Here is a 24,994-nt window from a genome sequence, read left to right as displayed (position 1 = left end):
AGAGGACATTTTTAATTTATTAGTAATGGGCTGAGTTTGACTCATAGGAAAGGGAGGATGGTGAAGACTCTTGGGAGAGAGAAATCAAGGGGATTAAATGAATTAACTCACTACATCTGACCAGAGGGGGTTGGAAGGAATCCCTCCAAAAAAACAATGCAGGAAAGAGAAACTCTGATAACCCAAAAAATACAAAATTTAAATTGCAAATATTGACTTCCAGGGAGTATAAGCTGATAGTTGCCATAAAACCAAAGCTCAGTTGACATTTTATTCAATAACCATCTCATACCACCATCCCAAGGTATACAGATTTGGATTACACTCAGATACTTTTTAGCGCAGATTTACGCAAATTTTTGTCTCCCAGAATCAATTTTCAAAAAGAGATTTGAGCAGGGGAAGTCAGGGAATATGCATCATTTGGAGGAGATTTGTCTATTTTTTAGGAGCACAATTATAGTATCATTTCAGTTGAAGAAAATCTGTATCATCCTTCATATCTACTGACCAAGCCACTGCCTTTCACACAGATTTTAAAACTGTGTGTTCAGCTGCAATAGCTGTAAAAGTGGAAACATCAGTGTCTGATGCCCTGCTTGTCTGGTCAGAAGTTTGTTTTCAGGACTAGCCTACACTGTGCCATTCAAGCTGTTGGTCAACTCAGGTTTCAGAAAGACAAATTTTCTGTGGCAGGCTGGTGTTATCTGCTGATATTCCAAAAAGGGAAAGTTGTCTACCACAGCCTCAGCCTTTTTCTGTTGGTTTGGCTGTGTGTGTTTCTTTCTTTCAAAAGCCTCTGCATTGGGCTTTGATAAGTGACAGTGACAGAAAATATGCAAGAGTGCCAATCTGCCTGTTCACTTCCTGACACACATAGAGCCTGTTTTTCCTGACAATTTTCCCAACAGGATTTGGGTCTCTGTTGGCTTCACAATCCATTTGGCTCCTCAGAGCAAGTATTTTTCTCCCTGTTATCCAGTGGCTCTTTCCAGCTGTGGTGAACTCATGAAGGGTATCTGTAAAGGTATTGAGAGCTCCAGCATGCCAGCTATTCCCATATGGAGATGTGTAGTGAGACCTGCACTTCTGCAGGCTCAAGGACCTCTTGGAAATGCTCAGTTTCTTGTCTGGTTCCCATTTGTTGTGGTTTGACACTGGTCAAATGCTAGGCACCTATGAGAGCTGCTCACTCGCCCTCCCCTGCTATAACTGGGCAGAGGAGGAAAAAGATTAAAAAAAGGGGTTATGACTTGAGATAAGGACTGGGAGAAAAGGATCCAAGGACAAAAGAGGTTCAATTTAAGAATATAAAGTGAATTTATTACCAACAGAGTCAGAGGAGGATAATGAAAAATAAAATAAGCCCATAAAGACACTTTTTTTTCCCCCAGCTCCTCTCTCCTTCCCACCAACAATGTGGGGAAACAGGGCATGGAGGTTTTGGTCAGTTTGTCAGTTTGAGCACCTCCTTCTCCACTGACCTTGGTATCTCCATGTTGTTTCCCTCACGTGTTCTCACCTCCTCCTCTTCTCTGGCTAGAAAAAGCTGTGCCTCACTTTATTTTGATTTTCTTCTTAGATGTTTTATCGCAAAGGCATTACTAATATCTCTAGTTGGCCCAGGCTTGGCCAGCAGCATGTCCATCATCAGAGCCATCAGGGATTGGCTCTGCCAGACATAGTGGAAGCTTCTGGCAACTTCTCACAGAAGCCACCTCAGAGGCTTGTGATGGGGGAATAGGCAGGAACTTCCTCTGGATGAGAGCTGGCCATTCCCGGGTGAAAGGCAGGAACACTGACCTATGCACAGTGAGTGACAACATCTTCATTTGTGCTGCTGCTTCAAGCTGTTAGCAGGCATGGCTGTCAGGATTAACCCTGCATTCCTGAAAATACCTTTTAATAAATCACTTGGAAGGTGGCTGTGGGTAGGGTGCTCTTCCCTCTGGGTCCAGGTAAAGCTCTCAGGGTGGTACTGTCACATTACTGCATTAAGAGCTGACTCTAGGATGGACACAAGCACACACATATATTTGTCTTATTTGGGGCGTGGAAAGAGGGATTACTTAGATTATCTGTTCAGGATTTTTTTCTTTTGAAAGGCCCTTTGTCTGGAAGTACCAGAAAGGATGAGACAAACTGGTTGCCTTCACGGCCCAATGAGCAAAAATAAAGCAGTACTCCTGTTACCTGGAGACATTCAAGAAGGCAAGTGCAATTAGTCAGTAGATAATTAAGCTGTACATAATCAGAGTACTGGAGACAAACCACCTTATTCCACAGAGGTAGCAGAGCAGGAGAAGCCCTTTTTTAGAAACTGCATTTCAGGGAAGGGGGAGAAGGCAGAAACTGCTTGATCAACATTATTTGTACCATGTCCTCAGCAAACAGAAGCTCCACTGAGGCCTTTTCTTGCAGCCTTTCTCCTGGGAATGCTGCCAAGGGAGGGAATGTTTCAAAGCTTGTTTTCTTCTGGTCTTGCTGAGGCAAAAGTTTCACTGATGGGAACAACTTTGGAGGGGCTTGCTATTTTAGTCTAGTAAGACTAGGAGTGAGGGTATTTAGGAAACAAGCAATGCCCAGGAGGAGTGTTGATTGCTCTTGGTCTCCCCCTGTTCAAGGCTGCCCCAGTGCTTGGTGCTGGTCCCAGAGAGCTGTTCCTCAGGACCCTCTGTTGCCCATGGCCAACCCTACCAAGCCTAAGGGATGAGGTGCCCAGATGCAGAGGGGCAGTGGAGCTCAGCACTGTGCCCAAGGAACACATAGCTGTTTGTGTCAGGAAGCCCGATGGGTCCGGCAGGCTGCTGGCTCTGTAGCAAGGCACACTTCACTTAACCTTCAGGAACATTTATAATTAATGCTTAATTGATTTCCATAATGCAAGATCAACACATTGGCCTCTTCCTGTACATCTCTTCTCACATGAGCAGTCCTTACTAACCTTATTTTGTCTTTTCTGTAAGGTTTAACCTCAGGCAAGATTCTTGATGAACTTGCTGCTCATAAAAATATCCAAATGTTCCTAGCACAGACCAAATGTTGGCCGCAGGCCCCTTAGTGTTTCTTTTCCAGGAAGGATGGCTTCTTTTTATCATAATGTTAGGAGTCTGTGTCTTTTCCAAGACTCAATTTTCTTTCTTGTCTCTGTCCCTCTGGGGAAAGGTCATATCCACTTCACTCTAGCTGCCAAATTTTGAAAACTTGGTCTTAGAAAAGTGATCCTGTGGAGGATCACCTCTGACATTCTGCTCATGTCAGTGTTGAGTTTTTCTTCTCTTCTGTACGTCTACAGGAGATTTACCCACTCTAGCTCATGCTAGATTATTTTCAGCAAAAATAGCCCAAATCAAGCTCTCCAAACCTCATATGAGAGGTTCTTTCTGAACCCACCCAGAGCTTCCTCAGAAAATAGATGATCAAAGGAGTCCAGTGGATGCAGCATCAGCCACTGCCCTTGACCCTCAGGGTGGGGATGAAGGGAGGACTCCCCATCTGAAATGATGTTAGGGCTTTGCTTTGTATCTGTGAGGACAAATGCAGGAGGTGAAAGAATTTTAAGAACCACATTGATATAAGTGATAGAAAGCAACTAGTCTTGCAGGAAAAAACCCATTGCTGTTCATGGTGTCAGGGCAGTGGCCACTATAGATCTGTCTTTGCTGTTTGCCACTTCTGAGGTGGCTTTATTCAGGGCACACCTTACAATGTGTGTCTTCACAGCCTAGGTGCAAGATTGTATCAAGACAGAAATGAAGTTTTGTCATTATCTCTGTCCTTTTAAAGCATGAGGTCCGAGGTCAAAAAATAGTCAACAATGACCTGCAATGCTGCTTCACATCCTCTTGTTCCAACCATTTATTTTAGTTAAGCAAAACTCTGGTTGTTTTTGGAATTTCTGTAGCTGTGCCTAAACAACATTACTTTTTACACACCTCTGACAGTTTAACATCATACCTATGTGGTGTCTCCATGCCTGATTTCTTCTACTTCTGAGGTGAAGGAGTTGGTAAAAGGGTCAATTTAAGTTGACTATGTATTTTACATTTCGTAAGTTGCGCTTTTATTTTCTCTTTTTCTTTTTACAAACTAGAGTCAGGTCATATCCTTGGCCTTCTACCTAACACCTTTGCAGACAGGACAGATTTTGAATGTCTGAGGAGAAAGCTGGTCTTCTAGAAATCATGGACAGAAAAGGAATCTACCATACAAAAACCCATCAGTTTCTAGAGCAGGTAAAGGGAGAGGACTTTCCAACACATGTGTGATGGAGAGGGGAGAAACCAAAGTCCTGACTTTGCTCTCAGGAGAGGAGGCATTTTCCAAGTCACAGTTACAGTTCTTATATACTACCTGCTGCTGTCAAATGCTTGGATACCAATGGCAAATAATGATAGATGCTGCTTCCTTGAGGTGGGAGAAGAAAAGCATTGCTGGTGTATTGCCCTGCTTTGTTAATTTCAAACATAGTTAAACCTTAGTTTCAGTACAAGAGTGTAATTCACTGAAGTCACAGACTGTTTTATGTATATCAAGTGTGATTTGATAACTAAAAATAGCAGTTTTCCTATTGGTGCCTAAAGAGAACCATGAATTCTATATTAAATCCTCTTTTAGTATGTTTGTGTGAGCATGCAGGAGCACATGGGAGCCTCAAGTAGGCATCAGGAACACATACTGTGAGGTACTGAGATACAGAAAGTGAAAATAAAATTTTTCCCAAAAGAAGCTTGTGGTCCAAATATATCAGTTTTGAAAATTGGCACGTGTATAAAGAAATTCCAAATAAATCAACAGAGTAAAAAGAAAAAAAGGGGCTACTGCAGACAATTAACTACAAGATCTGTGTGATAAATCTTTTATCTGAAATTAGCAATGCGTGTATTGAGTGGATCAAGATGAGCACACTACTCTTATAGAAAACTTGTACATGTGAAACCTGTCATCTCTTATTAAAAGACAAACGACATTTTGAGGCATTACATAAATAATGGAATCACATGGCCACCTGATCTTGGTTATTTCTTAGTGAAGGGTAAGACATTTCAAATGTCCCTTTATTCTGAATTGTAGAGCTGTAATTCTCCCGAACTGTCAGCACAAGTTGAATAGCTCTAAAGGCTTGGAATGAATTCATAGTCTGTTTGAAGTCAGTGGGAGTGGTGTGCCTGGCTTAAAGAAGCAAAGGTTTTCAACTTCAGTGCCTGGGAAGAGGTGCCTCTGGCTCTTGTTTGCTAAAGGAGATGACCAGTCACTGTCTGGAGAATAGACTTTGTATCTCTGTTTTCATCTGCTCATTAGTAAATTCCGCTAAAGCAAACACAAAATTTAGCCTGATGTTCTTAGTTTGGATGACCTACCCAAGCTGGGCTTGGCCTTTAGGAGGGGATGCTTTGTGCCATGAGTGGCAGAACTAATGAAACTGGATTTTCTCGTTATCCACATGTGCCACGCTGTCATGCTGCAATGCCACCAACCTGTGTGGCTGCAATGCACCTCTGGTTGCTGTTGGGTGTGTGTTTTCCTGGAGCTCTGTGCACACAGACTAGCAGGGGAGGGGACTCTGCTGCTTGGGCCACTGCTCCCAAGCACATTTGTAACAGCTGAGCCTGGTGTTCTGTCAGAAGGCAGATGCTGATTCAGACCTTTCTCATCAATCCAACTGCTTTTCATGAAATCTATAGGAATTTCCTAATCCCTTAAGTTTGTAGCCCTCTAGCAAATCTGGTTGAAGCTGGACAACAGATTTAGAAGGTGTTGGTGGGGTTAGGCAGACAGCAGGAAGGCATCAGCTCTGTTTGAACTGGAATGAGAGGATAACAAACTAGAAATGGCACAAATAGTTTCCTTTCCCTTTATTGAAAACACCAGAGAATTCAATAGGGATCTATCAATTTAATACAGGTGTTGATTCAAAATTTCAATTTAATGAAGTAGCCATTCTAAACAAGTTATTTAAGGAACAAGAATATTTCATAGAAACCTAGCATGGGTATTGTTAAAGGTATGAAAAACAATCCATTTCCTGTGCTCTACAATGGACAGCAAACAAAAACATGCTTGAATTCATTCTGAATGTATTCTGTAGTACCTGTTTGGAATCCAGGTAGAAGTCCACACAATTTTGTCAGAATTGACCACAGCTTGTCACTGAAGGAATTGATCTGTAGCTGGTGACACTGTATTCCTTTGTGGTCCTCTGTCTGTCAGTGGTGGTCAGGGTCTGGGCTTTGGGAGAGATGCAGGAATTCACAGGATTTACCAAATGTATAAAAGAACATGTCTGCAGCTACTTAGCATGTCCTCTTGCCAGAGCTGGATTGGTCTGTGTCTCCATTTCTCACCTTTCCCCATTTGTCTGGAGGGATAGGTGAAGGTGTTTCTTCCCAGAGCTGATAAAGGTTGTTTTGGGAATGATTTGCATTAAAAAGTCAATCAATCTAAGTTGAATTTTAATGTGAGGAAAAAGTTGTGAGATCTAGGGCTGGAATTAAACCAGGATTTATAACGAACAGAGAGTTTGGATATGATGAAAATAAAGGAAACTGTTTGCATATCAAGTTTTGTACTCAGGAAAGTTTTAAATGGCAGATTCAGTCTGATTATACAGACATTATATTGTGGCTGAAAATTGTCTGTGTGGAGAAATTTGCTTACAATCTTAATCATACTGTGTTATATTCTGGTTTTACCTTATGGAGATAAATTGGAAATAAGACTGATTAATTTAGTGTAGATTTACATCCAAACAACAGATCAGATTTTCCCTTATTTTCAGTATTGGCCTAAAGTCTGTCTCCTCACAACAACTATTATCTTGACACAGAGGCAACTTCTCTGCTATTCTGTCATTTGAAGTAGTTTTCATGTATCTCTCTGTGTCCTTCACCTCCTTTTCTGATAGAAATGCCATTTGGAAATACAGTTTCTTCTTGCCTCATGTCTCTTAATTCTATTTTTCTGCTTCTCTAGTCTGTTACTTACTTTTAGCTGTAGTATTTGAGGTAGAATTACAAAATTAACATATAGGATATTCTAAAAGGAATCCAAGGACCACTTTTTCCTATCTATGCAGAACAAGATGAATTCAGCTGAATAACGATGATGAGGAAGCCTGGTGGCTAAATCTAGGGATGGAAATATGCAGCTACTCATTTTGATGGATGGTAGTGGTTCACTCTTAGCTTGTCCCTCTAAAAAGGGCTTTGAGAGTCTGGATAAAGAAATCAGAAGTCTAGAACACCATAATAACCTTCAACAACAACACAGTAGCAAGGGGAAATCTGTGAGGGAAAAGAAATGGTGTGAAATATTTTGGAGCAATGTTAAAACTAAGGGCATTCCTGCTGCCATTCAGTCCTTCACATTGCTTTCTCCAGCTGATAGGTATTCCATTGAATTTGTTTTATTCCCAAACTTACGGGATTCTGCAATGATGCTTCCCATGTACTGCCTGCCAAAGGCAGATCGATCCTCATGTTGTTCTCCATTAACTACACAGTATTGAAAATATATAGGCATGTCAGGTTGATTTTTTCCAAGCATTTTCTTTAGAATAATGAGTTTCTTCTGTGTTTGCATACTACTATGTCTCTGTTTACGTACGGTTTCTAAACATAACACTATAAACTTTTTTTTTCTTCACAAATCAATGCTATTGATGCTTTTTCTTTTCATTGTTTTTCCCTCCTATTTTAGAGAGCTGTCAGCTGGCCAAAAAAAAAGACATTGTGCATTGCAGCATGTTTCTCTCTTCATGTCTTGGTATGTCTGTCATTATTCCATAGTAAAGAACTCATACTTGTTGGCTTAATCTCTATCTATTTATTAGTAGTACTTCCTATGGGCTAATTAATTCCATGTTTAAAAAACCAATGGTTAGTGATGATAAGCAAATCATTGCAGAATGTATTTATATATTTACTGAATGCTTAAAGAGGAATTTCCCTGTTAGAAAAGGGAAATTAATCTCTTTTTTGCACCCTTACTCTCCCATGTCTTCAGAATTCCCAGAAATATTTATTGAGAGAACCTTATGGGGCCTGAACAGGGAAGAAGTTGAGACCCTGTCTCTGAACCAAGCTGTTTGCAGTTTCCCCATCATTGGGTAGTTTGTTTAATTTTTGCTATGTTAGGGCTGGTTTCCAACATTTTATCCCTAATTTAGCACCAAAAGTGCACAGTGGAGTTGGCTTTCTCCAGGCTTTTGTGTGTGTTTTTGCAATGCTGGCATTGGTTTCCTCCCTTGTCTTACAGAGCACTCAAGAAACAAATGCAGCTTGTCCAAAATACACGGATGATAACTACCCCAAACATACACATTTTGCTTTTATTCCCACACATGTTTTGGCAGGGTAAAGAGCTTATTTGGCTTCCTATATATTTGAGTAAGGAGGGTAATTCTGTCGTTTCTCCCTTCTATTCTATGTTTTTATTTATTCATCGTATTGTTCTTTCAATCCACATAAAGAAACCCCAAGCACTATCACAACTGGCAAAGATTGCAATCAGTGACTAATATCCTTGCTACAATAAACTTTACCAACCCCTAGCACGAGACATAAATAATACAAAAGGCCCTCTCATATTTTGAGGAACTGATATGAAAATTATAAAAATTGTTCCACAGTTAATGATACAAGAACTCAGTAACACTTAAGGACCTCCATACTGGATTTGATTTGCAGCCAGCTGGAGCCTTTCCATGAAATCAATGTGGTTTAGACTATGCCCCAAAAAGAGGTAGGTAAAATTTTCGTGTTCAGTTTGGACTTTTCCTCCCTTTTGAACTCATTCTTAGCAGCTGAGCGAGAAACACTTGAAGGGGTAAATAACCACTTGAGTGGTTATGAGATGACATGGTTGCATTAACTCTGTGTTTAGAAAATCTGTCTGTGTTCAGGTCTGTGCCTGGAGCCCTGGGCACAGTGCTCTGATCTTACAGGGGAGAATGAGCCAGCCTCTCACCAGCAGCCAAATAACCTAATAATTGCAGCTCTCTGAACACTGAAGCAAATCCAAAGACTCAAATTAACCAAAAGAAGGTGCTAGGGGGACAGGTGAAAATATCCATTTACTTTTCCTTAGGACTGCAAGTAGTTGAAATGATATTTTCTCCTACATGGAATGTGTGAATGGGTGATACAAACCAACTGATTAAACATTGGCCCTTGAATCTAAGCACTGTTCTCAGACTCTCTTGTGACCCAATACAAAAGCAGATTTAGAGAGGGGAAGTTAATGAACTTTATATAATCCAGGCAGGTGGGTTTAGCTGCTTATTTTGTTTGTTTTTTAATACTAAGTTTTCCCTACAGCAGTAAAATTCAGGCAAATGGTTAAAACTCTTAAATAGAAGTGTCACAACAGTCAGGTTTGTTGACTGTCTCCACCAGGTGTGAGGCTGGGCACACATTGCTGTTGGTGTTCAACTCAGCAGAGAATACAAATAAAGGATGAGGTTCTTCAAAGACTTTTTATCAGCAGTAGAGCTAATAGTTACACTTGAATAAAAATTCAGACTGGAGCTGGCACAATTTGGAGCTGACGCCAGCGAGATTTAGCAAATGGTCATGTTCCCAGGCTGCTCGGGGCATGATGGCTAGTGGTGTATGGAGATGAAGGACTGGAAACATTAAAATAGCCAAAAGAAACCCACTGGGCAGTGGGAAAATAGTGCATGGTCCTTATACCCTGGAGGGACTGTGGGTTCACTCTCCCCAATAAAAAGATGGAGAGGAGCTATCTGAAGGACAAGAGATTGACTTCAGATAAGGCTTCTTAAGGTTTTCTTTTCTTTTTTTTTTTTTTTTCTTTTCTTCCAGTCACATCATATAATCTCATAATTTTGGTTCAGAGAAAGGTACCTTTTAACCCTGTGACTTAAAGGAAAATATTGCTGAACACAAAGTGGAAAGGAATATATACAAATTCAGTATTATATATAATTGGTGCATGTTATAAATACACAGATTCATGTAGCTTTGCATTAATTTCAATAATTCATTTTCTGCTACCAATGTCAAAATTAGAGGGGAGATTCAAACCAATTTCTCTGTTTGTGTGAAGTCTGGTAAAGAGAAGTCTGGCAATAGGTAAAATATTGCCTCCATTAAATTAGGGGTAAAACTCACTGACTTCAGGGAGTTGAGATTTTAGCCTGAGAAGCAATGTTTTGATTTTAAAAAAGATAAAGCTTCAAAAGTTATTTTAATTATCTGTGAAAAAAGGGCACAACCATGAGGCTAGAAATATATCATATCAGGAGGTGACCTTTCTTTTATTTATCCAGATAAAATAATCTGAAATAAATATGAAATAAATATGAAGAAGCACCCTTCTTCTGAAATTAGGCACAGTATCTTGTGAGACTTTCATTCAGTGAAAGAAAGCAGAGCACCCCTAAAGATAATAACAACTGTGAAGGATATTAATGCACTTTCCTCTTCCAATTTCACACACATGAAATCTTTGTACTGCTTAAAAAAGTGTTAACTGCTTCTATGCTTTAAACTATATTTTGGTTGTTTTTTAATTGAAAGGATCTGCTTAAAGCTTTGAAGGGTCCCTTAGCTGTCACTTGCTTCAGAGGAAAACATTTTCTAGGAAAAGAAGTTTTAGTCTGGGAGTGTGTTTTATACAAAAAAGAACTTCAGTGAGGTTGCAGAAATTGGTTTATTTGCATAGTTTCTAAGTAAAAGGCTAATGATTCCAAATAGCCATGACTTTGGAGTCAGGCCCCAGAAAACATACTACTAGTGAGCTTTGGAAGAGGAGTTTCAGTTCTTGTTGTTGTTCAAGTTACCTTTAAATTTTATTCTCCTAATTTTTATACATGACCACATTTGCTAGAAACTGCCTTGCAGATTAAATAATCTCGTAATCTGCATGAATCCAGGATCTTGTGCTTTAAGAAAGATAGCAGCTCTCTCGAGACCTCAAACAAACAATAATCCTGTGAAAATCCTCCTGCAGAACTGTTGATTAAAGGAATACTCGCTTTGAAGTTCATCATACGTGTAGCCTGTGTGAGAATAAGGATAAAATAGGATTTTAATGTTCAATAACAAATTGTTATTTGAGAAAAGAGTCACTTGACAAAACTATTTCATATTCATCATTAGGAATTAAATTCCCTGAACAAAGAACATTTGTTTCACGGTGTAATAAATAGCTACAGCAAAATATGAGGATTTGACTTAATGCGAAACTGCACAGTTCAAATTGCCTTCAAGGAAAGTCATGCACATGGACAAGCACTCAGAGTCTTCAAGGACTCCTTTTCTCTCTTCAATTTGACCTGTTGCAGAGTGATACTGGGTAGTTTTCACCAATTTCCCCCCATTATGGAACTCTATATGCTCATACGAAAAACAAACATGACTTGAAAGGGAGATTTCCCTATTCTGCCCAGCTGAGCACTCAGAAAGCTTGCATGGGAGTGCAAAACACTTCTCGTGGATATATTAAGTGCTACCATCTGTTTGAATTGTTTTGAAATGCCTTTTTGGGCCAAAGCCTGCCCTTGTGAGGATCCAGTTTAACATGAAAGTCTCAGCAGTTCCCTGAATGTGAATAAGGCAGAAAAGCTGAGTCCTTTCATGCCTCCCAATCATGCCCTTTCATTTAGCTACAATAACTGAATCAGAATAGCAGCTCCAAAAATTGAGCCTGTGCTTGTCTTGATGACTCCTTATACTCACAAGTAGTTGCACTGATTTCAAGGGTTTTTCTCTCCACTGACTCTGATATTGCATTGGGAAACAGCAACGAGTCAAACACAGCTTGTGGGCAAACACAAAAACAGTGACTTCTTTTCTTTTAACTTTGTAGTACTGTTTTCTTTTTTTTTCCAGAGGTCTGGAAAAAAAAAAGGGAAGAAATATGGAAGAAAATCTTGTACAAAAACTGTTTTTATTTTCTCTGGGACCAGTAAAAATCGCCTTAGAATATGATATAAGGCGATATTATTACTGCCACACTTCAGAACTTCTGTCTGAGCTAACAAATACATTTTGAAGAAGTTATTTTGTCAAAATTTACAGCATTTGGCAATTATGATCCATATCTGTTATAAGCCAAACTTTATTTTTAGCCCTTAAGATTGTGTTAGTGAAGTTATAGTTAGCATATACACAAGAATAGCAAGTCAATTCTTCTCCTGAAACCCCACTTTCTTTTGTATCTCAAATAGTTACTACTTATTCATAAACTAAATTTTATACTGTAGGTTTGATTTAGATTTACATGTAAAAATCAGTGATGTTTTTTCAATATTGTCTTTTCCTTTTTTATTTCCCTCCTCTCTTCCCAAGGGAAGGAAACCCAAACCAATCCTAAAAGTTAATGTGTAGCACATATTTGTAACTTTTCCCAGATACTGTTATTCTGAAATGAAGAATGCACTCTAAGCACTTTCCTATATACACCAAGTATTACTCTATTTTGTGATGTATTCTGATCTGCTCTATCCTAAACTAAATGTTTGGTTTGTCCCTATTTGTCTGGATTCATTTGCCATAAAAAAAGAAGAAAAATAGACCAAGAGAGGCAATTTCAAATTTTTAGCATTCCTGGAAGCGCTGTTCATCCCTTGCAGGGCTCATGCAGTTGAAGCCACATGTGCTGGGTTCAGCTGGAGTAGAGTTAATTTTCTTCCCAGTGGCCTTTACAGGGCAGACTTTGGTAGTGAAGACTCCTTTTCCACCAGTGTTTGGAGTAAAATAGCATTTCATCACAGTGTGTGTATGTGTGTGAAGGAGCTTGGATAAATTTTTAAGTTGCTCTAACACAGCTGTGTCTGAGCCTTCTCCACTTACCTGCTTTTCCCCCTATCTGAACTGCATTACATTTCATTTTCATGCTCATTACTGAGGGTGCAGTTTAACATTTGCAAATATGATAGAGATTAACCAACAGTGCTTAAAGGAAGGAAGGAATGACTTGGAGAGGGAGTATGTTCTGGCATTGAATTAATTCTTTGACATCGAATATATTCTTGGATATTTTTTTGTGCAAAGTAAAAATAAAAATCTGCATCTTTGTTTACACTACAAATATTGTATCCTGACTTGCCACTCTGCCAGCCTGGGGGCCTTCTGAAGTCTGAAATCATGGAAAGTTCATCACCAAAGTTTGAAACCTAAGATGCAGCAAACTGAACTGACCAGGCTGAGAGGTGACAGAAGCGCTGGGATCAGTTCTGGAGCAGCAAGGCAGAATAGCTTCTACATTGAGGAGGGTGAAAAGAGACAAGGAGCAAAGTCAACCCCGAGTTACCTGGACTGGAAGAGCAAATTCAAGCAGCTCTTCAGCTTTAAACTGAAATGCTTCACAGAATCCTCTTATTTATACTGAAGTATAAATGTTGTTGCATGCATGACAAAACTTTGCTGGTAACAATAATGTCTTTATCAGCTTTTCTGCTTTCAGGTGCACAGACTTATCTCTGATCCACCACCATCCAGAGGTGTTTTCTGTAATCTGCAGAAGAATGTGTATGCCTCACAGGATACTTGTCCAAGTGTGCTTGTTGGTCTATTGAAACAGATTGATTTTGTCTCAGAACTTTGTTTTTGCAGCTCACTCTTCCCTTCTTGTCGCTGTCACACTGGACAGCATCATGCTGGCCATCTCTGCATGTGGCTCTGCATTTCCTGATATGGACTGAGGATGCAGGAGGGATTTTTGAGTTATCTGGAGAAAACCCACCTTGGGAGGCCTGTGCAGACTGAAGCACTGAGGTTGTGCCTATCCAGGATAGTGTTTCCTTCACTTTATGTGTTTCACTGGGCCAAAGTTACTGTTCTGTAGCAAAAAAAGCAAGAATAGACCAGGATCACCCAGCAGAGCTCTGGGATGGCTTTTGCCCAGGCAAGCCTGAGCAATGGCATTTATGGGCATCAGACAAATTGCTGGCACCCTCTATCTGCAATTTCAGCTGAGAAATTGTGGTGTCAATGGGACCGCCTGAGCCAGAGAATAGGAAGGTGGTTTTGTTTGTTTATTTCTGGTCAACGTTCTTTGTCCAAGCCATATAAATACACATATACTTGATCCTTGCAAAAATGAATACAGGGCTGTGTCTTAGAATCCACTTGGGAAGTGGATCTGGTCCAGGATGTGGCAGTTTGTTCTTAGGCATGGTCTCTTCCTTGAGTGCTTACAGCCAAAGCTCCTGTGCTGGCTGATCTCCAAAAACTTTTCTTTTTCCTTTCCCAGTCATAATCTTAGCCAGAAATGGAACAGGACTTGCTTCCTGCTTTGAAAGATGCTACCTCATCTGTCCTTTGAGATTTTGCAAGCAAGAGTTGCAGCTCCAGCTTTCATTTGCTCCCTGGTCCTGAAATAGATTCTGGATCTGAGCCATCTCTTTTCAAGGTGATGATAGGGATGGGAGCTAGGACAGAGAAACTCGTGCATGGCGGGGATGGGAATTTGAGCCTGGGATGTCTGTTTTAGTTGGCAGATTGTCGTCTTGGACCTGCCTGCTTGTCTGCTCAAGCCAAGATCATTGCTATCCAAACTGCAGTGTGAGATGTGCACCTCTTGACCAGCAGTGGGACAGAATTCCCTGGCTCTCTCACGAAGAGATGCTCAGTTTTACTCAACCTGGGAACTTGGTGACTAAAATGCTCAACTGCTGCCAAATTACCGTGCTTTTTTCATAAGAACAAAATAAAAAATTTCTGCTGAAGTGAAACCTCATGGTGAGATCACTACATTGTTCCTTGTTGAAACAAGATTTTTTTTTCTTGGTGTGTGTGCTGCAAGAAAATATGAGGGAACATCCCAGAGAGAAGTGCAACTTCAGCAACAGAACTTTTCCTTTCCCTGGTCTGATCCCTAGGGGTAAATCTCTCACATCCTGCATCTGAAATCAGCAGGGTTTGTACAGATCCATTTCCTTATATCTGAAATCAAAATATTGTGGATAGTCTCAGTAAAGTTTTGCCTTACTCATTTCAGCAAGTACAGTATATTCTTTAGTGCTTCTCACCCTGCTGAGATTTGCCAAAGTCTGTAAAGGAAGCAGAAGAAAGGACTTGCTTTTAAAATCATGTTGACTTCCTTCAAACCACCTGGGCTTATGGACCTCCAGAAGGTTGAGAATTTGTTTTATACAACCTGCTTCCCCTCCCAGGTGGGCTTTAATAAACTCCTTCAGCTTTAGAGTCCAGCCCCACATCTGAATTTCATTCCAGCCCCGGGTTTCTCTCTAGCTTATACACGGAGCAGTCATGTGCACTCACCACCTCCTGGAGGGTGTTGAGCACTTCAAGTTGACTGGCAACCATCCCCAGTCCCTGGCCAATGTCATCCTGCTTGTATGAAAAATACATCATGGGAGAAAGGCTATGTTATGAAAACTGTTATTAGAGAAAACATTAGTTATTCTTAAATCTTAACCAGATTATGTAGGGTTTTGAATTTTTAGTAACAATAATTTTTCTGGTGTTCCCCATCAGGGAGCAAGGACTGCTGTCAGCTCCACTGGCATTAATCCAGCTTTCATCTGCAGAGAGATTCTGGATTGAGACAGAGAACTGAATTTTTTATCTTAGTACTTTTGTTCATCTACAGTTAAAACTAGAAAACAGGACAATTTGGGAGAACTCCAGGGTTTGAGTTTTTTCTATAAAGCAGAGCAATTGTTTTCTTCCAATTCTAGCATAGTCCGTGATGCTTAAATATTTTGTTAAAATGGTTGGTACTGTATTTACTGGTTGATCTGCCACACACTTTTTTGAGGCTTGAGTTGTCTGAACTCCATAATTTAAAAAAAAACCCACAAACTTTAATTTTGTTTCAACAGGGCACAGGCATATGGATATATAAGTAATTTGGAAGATGGAATTTTGTCTTCTTAATTCTGTGGGGACTTCACTAGAAAATTCTTTGATTATTTACTGGTCGCAGGTTGTAGCAAGATTTACTGTTAGGGTTAAACCCTGTTATAAAGCCTGACCTCATTCCATAAATTACTAATTCACAACACACTGGGCATGTTATCTGTTGGCTGGGTGGAAGCAGCTTGCTGAAAACCCTCTTTAGTTCCTTCTGGTGAGAGCGTGGAGCAATTCTTGACACCTTGGCCTGGTTTGGAGCTCACATGCAATGGATCCCTGCTCAGTGCATGCCACCAACAGGAGCTGCATCCGCTCGGACTTGCTGCCAAATCTAGTTCCCACTCAGCTACCAAGGGTCACCATGGAGACATTTTGTACTGGAACAGCTCATTTTAAATATTAGATTTCAGCCTTTGAGCGCATATTGGGAGTTTACGGTTGCTGTTGCTTTAGAACGTCCGCTTTTTCATAGGAGGGGAAAAAACACTTCGGGAAAGTTAAAAAGCTTAAATGGTAGATTTGGCATTGCATGTTTGTCACAGTAGTAACCAGTTTCTTAGCAAAGAAGGGTCCATCTATAAATACTTTATTATTAATATTATTTAATAAATTATGGTGGATTTTAAAACATACCTAATATTAACATTAAATGTTTCTGTGTTTAACAGGCGTACACATTGTTTTAACAATATTTCCAAGTTATGTGCTTTGCAACAGCTTGTTATGGCTTCATCTGTTAGGCATTTAGTATGCATTCACTTTATTTATTTCTTCAGGAAGAAAGGAATTCTTTCTAGCAAGATGCAAAGGAATGTAGCTGCATCTAATGACCAGCTAAGAAATAGGATCAACCACTTAAGAAAGAAGTCAAAATTTAAAGCTGTATTGACATATAAGCATAACTCACTAAGAGTGGGGCTTGTCTTTTGCCACCTGCCTCCAAGCTCTCCTAGCACCATGACCCTGGATGAGGTGGCTGTGCTCCTTCAGTCATCCTTACCTGCTGCATGAGGGTGGCACTGCTGGCTGGGCTAGGATGGGCTCGTGCTCTGACTGGGGGGGATAGCACAGCTTGAATGAAGAAATAGAGAAATAGCTGTGATCTGTGGTACCAGGAGTGGTTGGGACTGGCATGTCATGCATTCAAATAAAGATATTTTGCATCAGGACAAAGACTATTTTGGTAAGTAATAGCATTTCCAAAGCACACCTCTACTTTCCTCCCCTCCCACAGGCTCTGTGTTCACCAGGAGATGAAGGGAACAGTTCAGCTCCTCTTTGAGAAGCAGCATCTGCTGGAAGGATTGCAATGATGTGTTTTCTGCTAAGGTCCAGCACATGAGTGAGGCTCTGGCTATCTTCAGCCTCTGTTTGTTTCCAAGGAATTTGAGGGCAGAGTTCAGTCTTCTGTTATGAACAGGTAACATGTCTTTATTGATATATATTTATTATAAATATATAAGTATTATACTTATGAAAAGTTCTGTGCATATAGTGCTTAGAGAAAGCTCTGCATAGGAGATTAATTTCTTGTTTTTTGTCTCAAGGCAGAGGCTCACAGTTGGCATCTGTTGTTATAGGTGTTATATATCTGTTATAGATGACATCACTGGTATTTCAAGAAAAGGGGAAAATTAGGGGTGTGATTGTCCCCCTGTACTCGACTCAACACTGGTGAGGCTGTCCCTCCAATCTGGTGTGGAAGTCAGCCTCTTCTCCCAGGTAATCAGTGACAGGACAAGAGGAAATGGCCCCAAGCTGCACTAAGGGAGGTTTAGTTGGGTGGGATATCAGGAAGAGTTTCTGCACTGAAAACGTTGTCAAGCATTGTGACAGACTGCCCAGGGAGGTGGTGGAGTCACCATCCTTGGAAGTGTTTAAGAAATGACTGGACGTGGCACTCAGTGCCATGGTCTTGTTGACATGTGATCAGTCAAAGATTGGATTTGATGACCTTGGAGGTCTTTTCCAACCTTAGTGGTTCTATGATTCTTTGAAAAGATGAAAGTTCTTTCTGAACATTTAGGACGACCGTTTAATTGCAGACTATTTTTGCTGAAATCTTTCCTTTGGGAACCTGAAACTACAAGACATTCCATTCTGATGATTAAATAGGAGAGACCAGCCAGTTATTCCTAGATCATGACAGATAGCAATTTCTCTTGCTTTTAATCCCACTGTGATTGGTGGGACTCCCAGTGTAATACTGGAGGAGTGCTCCTGCATGGAGCTACTGCTAAACAAGTCTTACAACACCTGAACCATCTGTATCCTCCTCCTGGCTATGCTGTGAAGGTGGGGATATCTGTCTGAGAACACTTAACCCAGGTTTGTCCTGGGCACTGGTAGGTCTCTGCCCCGCCACAGCTGCTAAATAGGGAATTGGCTCTTCCCATGGCCAAGTGTTAAGTGGGGAGCAAACCTGTGGTCAGTAGAAAGAAGGTGAGACTCAGTGGGTTTTTGTCCAGTTTTCTCCTCCCCAAATATTCCCACAAGTTGAACACTATTAACTAGACACCAAGACACCAAACAGTTAAGGCAGAGATTTTGGAGCTTGGGTAACTGATACTGGCCTTGGATGCTCTTGCATACAAGGCTCGTGTTTAAGTGCCTGAATATGGATGTTGGTGCCTTGCTGCAGGCGTTTGGTTTGCAAATGCTGGTGTTGGGTATTTGCCAGGAATAGAATTGGAATCTTTGACTTTGTGGTTTAACTACTAGGCAGCATTTCTTCTTCTCAGTATGCTGTATCCTGTGCTTATTTATATGGAGAACAGGAATGATACTTCCAGAGGGAAAATGATTTTTAGTGATGAATCAGAATATGTGGAATTTGGGGTTCTTGCATTGGGCTTTTTTTGATTGCTGTTGAAGAAGGAATGTTTTGTTTTCTCAATTCATCCCTTTCTTGGTTAGTGCCCTTTGGAAGAGAGCTCCCTAGCACGACTCCTTTTGCTGAGTTAACGGATGAATTTAGTGTTTCTGAGCCAGTGAAAGTAACTGCCCAGGTTAGGACCTCCTTGTGCAGAAGAGCAGAGCAGTTTCTGCTCTCTGGGGCAAGGTTACCACCTTGCCATCCCAAAACAGAGAATGTCAGCTGGCCTTCTCTGTCTCTGAAGTGGCAAGGAACAGACAGGAAGAACAATATGACAGGAAAGGGAAGGACTCCTCATGTCTTTGCCTCTCTTCTGATCTTGATTTTCACAGCTTGGGGAGATGAAGAAAGCAAATAAATTGGACTTCTGGAAAATTACTCTTGTGCCTGGGGTAGGCACATGCCTAGCAGGGATGCTTCTGAGAAGTTATCTGTGAGAGCTCTGTGAATCTGAGACTGACATATCTTAAGAGAATTTTTCTGGAATAAGTGCCCAGAAAACATGCCTGAGGTGAGGGTCCCCTACAGAGTTAGAAGTCCACCAAAAGGAAAAACTGGCCAAATGGGAAGGAAGGGGGATAGCAACAGGCTTGATACAGGCAATACTTCCCCCATTATATGCTATAAATTCTTTCTTCAGAGTATATGGTTGTGAGAACCTCTCCATTAAATGGTTATTGCTTTTTTTTTTTCTATACAGACAAATTGTTTTTCCCCCCTCACTTCATTCTGGGAATCAGCCAAATGGTTTTAACTGAAACTTTCCCAAATAACTCAGCCTAAGACAGAGACATTGGCTAGGAAAATATAATACCAAGCATAGAGAGTTTGGCAATGTCCTTAGTAAATGAAAGCCGAATTTCTTAATGGAAAGTGTCAGGCACCGTTAACCATAAGTAGTATTAAAGCACAGCCTATAATTATGCAAATGAAGAGGGGGCATCTTTGCCAACTGGACCCATTTCCCAAACATTGCATTCACTTTTAAGAATCTGGAGTAGTTGCATGATATTTAACAAGGTGGTTATAAAATGTGATTTTGAATGTGGCATGAGCTGCCACTTACAACAGTGAATAAAGTCTTTGTTGGAAAATGGTAGGTCAAATCCAGTCCCAGTGAATCCTGGAGATCTGAGACTCTGAGTGACTTCAGAAAGTTTGGCAAGGATTTTTCTACTGGTAGTAGAAACCAATGATCTTCTGACTGTCATCGTTTTCGAAAGCAAGTTAGGAGTTACAACTGTGTTGTGAAAGGCAAGTTTGATGAATGGTGATTAAAAGGGGTAATCACTGCTGCTGGGATTGGGATTTTGCACTGTGTTGAATGAGCTGACTGGGAAATGCTTTCTTTTGTCTCTCCTATAAATATAATTTGACCTGTGGGGGGTTTCCTTCTCCTCTAAAGGAATAGGAATTTGCCAGAGGTGGAAACAAATAGTTCTAATGCAGATAGTGAGCTGAGAATGGTGGTTCATTTGTCTCACTCATGACCTCAAAATTAAGGAGCTAAGAAAAGCAGCAACAGTGTTCTTGCATTCTCCTTACCTTCTTGGGCTATGGAATGGGGACTTTCATGGTCCATCTAGACATTTTCACTTAACTAGGTTTTGGTGAATCACTTGTTCTCTTCTGCTCTCTTTCTCTGGCATACTTGGATGCATTAGATGTGGAAAAACTAATGCTATTTAGCTCGTTCTATGCTCTTGGGATCATCTTGCTTAGAGTTTACGGAGCTGCTCAGAATAGATGCTCTGTAAACCCTCTGGGCCGTGTGTCACATGGCACTTGGCCATACACCGTGACACAGATGGTTCCTGCCAGTCTTTTTTTTTCTACAGAAGAAAGATGCCAGCATTAACTAATCCATAAAGCTCCCTCATGCTGGGCATCCACCCAGTTAGAGCAGTTTAAACCTCCATGGTGTCTTAAACGCTCGTGTTGATGTCGTTGCCTTGGTGCTCCATTTCCTCCCAGTGCTGACTCCAAGGCTTTATTGGAGAGCAGGCTGACAGCACAGCACCATCGGCAGACATCACAGTGGCACTTTTATGTGGAGTACAGTTTGGAGTACAGTTTCTGCTCTGGAGAACAACCCACTGCGGTGGAAGGGCTTCTCTCAGATCTGCTCCACTGGTTGTTTTTTTAGGATGCGATCCTTGCTAGTGAAACAAAGAGTATCTCTGTCGTTTTCAGTCTGGGATGTGGTGGTGCAGGCTGTGCAGTGTTTTTTCAGCATAGGTAAGGCCAGGATATGGCCTTGTGGCTTCTATCTGGAAGGGAAGCCAGCCAAAATCCTTTGGGCATAAATCTCTTGTAGGAGAGTGTATCTGGACACAAGGCATTAGTACTCTGAGCTTGCTGAGGGTGGGGAACAGGCAGAGCACTAAGCAAGTCAATCACTTGGATTACTAGAGGGGCAAGACAGAAATTACTGAGCAATTATAAGAGGTGGCAGACGACAAATAGAAATGCCTTTCTCTTAATTTTTCAGCAGATGATCTCATTTTACACCAGATCCTCAGCTGCTGTAGATCAGACTATTCCCTTGAAGCCTGTGCTGATTTGCACCTGCTACAGAGCTGGCAGTGGCATGCTTGATTTTAAAAAGAAAATAATTGTGGTTGTAGTGTAAAATCAGCTTAGTTTTGGATTAGAGAAGCTTTCAGCATTTCAGTCACTCTGGAGGTTGCATGCACCACATGTTTGTGAAGTTGCAGGCTGACACAAAAACTTCTTTCCTGTCTTTCAGGTGAATCTGTATGTTCATCTGCTTCAGTGGCTGTTTTGGAAAATTCTCAGACTTCTCTCTAAGTGTTTTTCTGCATTATTTATTTTGAAAGCAGGGGTTTTAAAAGGAATTCTTATCAGATCCATTTGGCCCCGTACCATGTCCTTGAGTTTAACTCATTCAAATCTCATTCTGTGATATCAGGCAGGAATATGAATGTTGTGAGATATTGGATACTGTTGTCTAAGTGAGCTGAAGTTTAAAATCTGCCAAAAGATAACATTTTCCCCCCAGATTAGCCCCCCAAAAATTGGTTTATTATCTGGTGAAGGAAATGTAACATGGGCCCTATATTCTGTGATCTCAAGGTAATGTTTTATCTCTCTCTCCTCTCTCTTTGCCTCTTTTAACCCATAATTATTTCTTTTTCTACATGCAGCTGAGAAGTCAGAGATGCTGCTGTTAAGACCACATCAGTTGTTCCTGGGGTGCAGGCATATGCACAGACAATGCAGTCAGCACTTCATGCTGAGGGTTACTTTACAACATCTCTGTAATGCAGCTGATTTACATTGGCCCAGGGGATGGGGGAACTGGAATCACGAGGAGGCTCTGAAACTTAACCACATCTTGTTCAAGCCAGAGGAAAATATCCATACCATCTGATAGGAGAGTGGTGGCTCAACTCCTCCAGCTTTTCTAAGAAGGCGAAAAACAATACACTGCATATTTACATGGAATCCCCTTAAGGACATCTGTCATGCTGGAGATTAAACTAAATGTCTCTCCCCAGTTTAATGTTATGCCTTCAGGCAGTCTAAACCCAATAGTAATCTAGGATCTGGAGCAGAGTAACTAAATCTAACACAGGCAGTTTTTATTCTCGCCCTTATTTTCCAGAAGCATAGAACCTTTGCTTGTAAATTACTGGCTTTGTGTGGGTTTTCTAGGCCACTTCCACTTATGTTTTGGAGCCTGGCCCTGTGCTGGATTTGTGGTTAGTGTTTTTTGCATTAACTTCTAGCAGCCTTGCTTTCCTTGCTTCTATCTCCATATGGTGCATTAGGCAGGTTAGTGAACTAATTTCCTTCCCTTCATTGTGACACACATGACAGGAGCTATGTTTCTATCCATCACCTTTGAGCCACAAGTTTGCATTGCCTTTAGGACTTGAGCTCCAGTTATCACCAAAAAAACAAAACCAAAAACAGACACAAAACCCCCCAAAAAACAGAAAACCCCACCCCAAACCAAAAAACAAAAAGCAAACAAACAAAAAAAAACCCCCAAAAAAACCCCGACAAACTCAACCCAAACAAAACAAAAACTCAAAAATACAAACAAACCACCAAAACACTAAAGCCAAAAGAAACCCCCCAAACCAAACCAAAACAGCCAAAAAGCAGATAGGAAAGCAACTATTTGAATGCTATTATGTTGGCTTCTAGAACTAAGTTTGCTTTCCTTACTCAGGGAACTACTTCCTTTTGCTGTCCTACTGCCACTGAGTCTACTTGTGTTCTGTCTGCAGCAGGGAATCATTGTGCTCAGCTTGCTTGCTTGTTTGCTCACTGTGTGGCCTGAATGCTTGGGAAGCTTGGCCACAGCAGCCTTTGAAAATACATGTTAATTTGTGGAAGAAGAGAGGATTCCTTTGAAGGAGAAAGCTGCTGAGGTTTCCCTGGTGGAGGCATCACTTGGTGAGTTGACTTCACAGTCATAGATGTGTCTCCATTAATGAAATTGAAGGGAAAAAAACAACAAACATTTGGGACATCTCCTGCAGGTTGAAGTTTCCAACTCTCAGTTTTCAGCAGTTGGTTTCAAATAAGCCAGAATTGAACAGTAACTTTGTCACCAGTGTCAAAATTCCCCCTGCCCTGAAGGAGAGGGTTTTTAGTAGGAGCCCGTTGGCAGGTGTTTCACAGAAAGTAAAGGATTGTCTCCTTTAAGTGACTGTTTATAAAGCCAGATTTACTCATTAGATGTAAAGTTCAGTATTCTGCCAGCAATTTCCACATTTGTGAGCTGAATGTCCCATCTTGTGGCAACTCCTGCATTCTACAGTGTTCAACTCGCCCATGTATCCTTAAGGTAATCCCAATAAGTGAGGCAAACATGAATCCCCCTTTCCCTCACTGTTTATCCTTGATGCTTTTCAGATACCATATGGCTGCAAATCCAGTGTATTATTTTGCAGTTTCTGTGCACGTTGCCAAGTCCACAAGACTTAGATTGGACACAACAATCTCAGATCAGGCTTACTCAGTTAATTCTTTGACTTCAGTCATTAATAATGACAGATGAACATTCCTCATAACCTGTCATCCAAGATGCTTCCAAATGAGCAGCCCCTGGTCACTGTTACAGCTGTGCCACATACACTGTCATTCTTTCCCCTTGCTGTCTGGTTAAACTATAAAACTTGAACCTCATCAGGCAAGCATAGAATTTGCTGGGGCTCTTAAAACACCTCGTTAGCTATATAAGGGCTTTCAAGGCTCTTAACAGATTTCTCCATTAAACTCATAAATTTCTCCATAAATTCCATTTTATATTTGAATCCTAGTCAGTACCACCAACTGTGGCATCATCAAGGAATAAATTAAGGCAGCTAGGAGGCTCTCCTTGCCAGTCCTTCCTATTCAAGCCCAGATGAGCTGGCTTGCAGAAGGGTAGGTGCCCATATGCACATCTCCAGGCAGCACCTCCAGAGCCTCTCTCTTGCATTCTGGCTGTATTCAGGGGGGGCTGTTGCATTCTGTTGGTCCAGCTTTCCCTGTGCCTCCAATGGGCTCCATCCTCCCATCACTTTCCTGTGCAGTGCTGTTGTGTGGCTGATCATGCTGCTATCCAAAGCATATATTCATTAACCTCAACGTGGTTGAACTGCATTGGATTTGAATTAAAACTAGAAAAGCTGAAGCAAAGGTGTGCATGATGACTATTCCAGAATGAGCACCCAAAACTAGAACAGAGCAGCCAGTGAGAGTCTGTCCTGTGCAGAGGCCAGAGGAAAGCTGCCGTGGTGAAAATGGCACATGTGGTTTGTGCTAGAGTACCCTGGGTTATTACCTCTGTGAAGGTTGTAATCACAGAGCTATGTAGGGATGAGGACACATAATGCTGCATAAAGCAATTAACAGGACAGAACAACCCTGGGCCTGCAGGCCATTTACCTGGATGGTGGGTCCTTCTCTGCATGGGCTGTGTGTTGGACAGAAGGACAAACACAACCTACCTTTCACCTCTCAGTTGTTTATAAATTGCACAGAAACAAAGTTTTTTATGTTTAGCAAGAAGGAAACAGAAATATAAGGATAACAAGAGTGATGTCCCACTCACGGGGATCTGCCCACAGAGCTTGTGGGCTGCTTAGGGGAAGAATAAGGTATCTTTTAAGATATATATCAGGACAGCTGCACTCAGCCCCCTCATCCTTTCCAGTCTGTTTTCTTGGTTCCACACTAACCTTTTAATATTCAAATCCTCCTGTGGCAATACATTCCCCAGTTCAGCTCATCCCTGTCACAGCACTGCAGC

At 41.0% G+C, this 24,994-nt stretch overlaps 1 long non-coding RNA gene across 1 annotated transcript in view; it reads left to right on the top strand.

Moving 5' to 3' along the window:
* Positions 1-24,994, top strand: part of LOC146438991 (uncharacterized) — a 207,858-nt gene that overhangs the window by 160,773 nt on the left and 22,091 nt on the right. Inside the window, exon 7 of the long non-coding RNA XR_014850610.1 lies at positions 17,083-17,268. This is a non-coding gene — a long non-coding RNA (uncharacterized LOC146438991). The remainder of the gene's footprint in view (positions 1-17,082; positions 17,269-24,994) is intronic.

Source organism: Lichenostomus cassidix, chromosome 3 (assembly GCF_008360975.1).
Source record: "Lichenostomus cassidix isolate B80296 chromosome 3, HeHo_3.0, whole genome shotgun sequence".
In the NCBI taxonomy this organism is placed as follows: domain Eukaryota; kingdom Metazoa; phylum Chordata; class Aves; order Passeriformes; family Meliphagidae; genus Lichenostomus; species Lichenostomus cassidix.
Note: the sequence above shows the minus strand (reverse complement) of the source record. Positions and strands in the feature narration are given on the sequence as shown.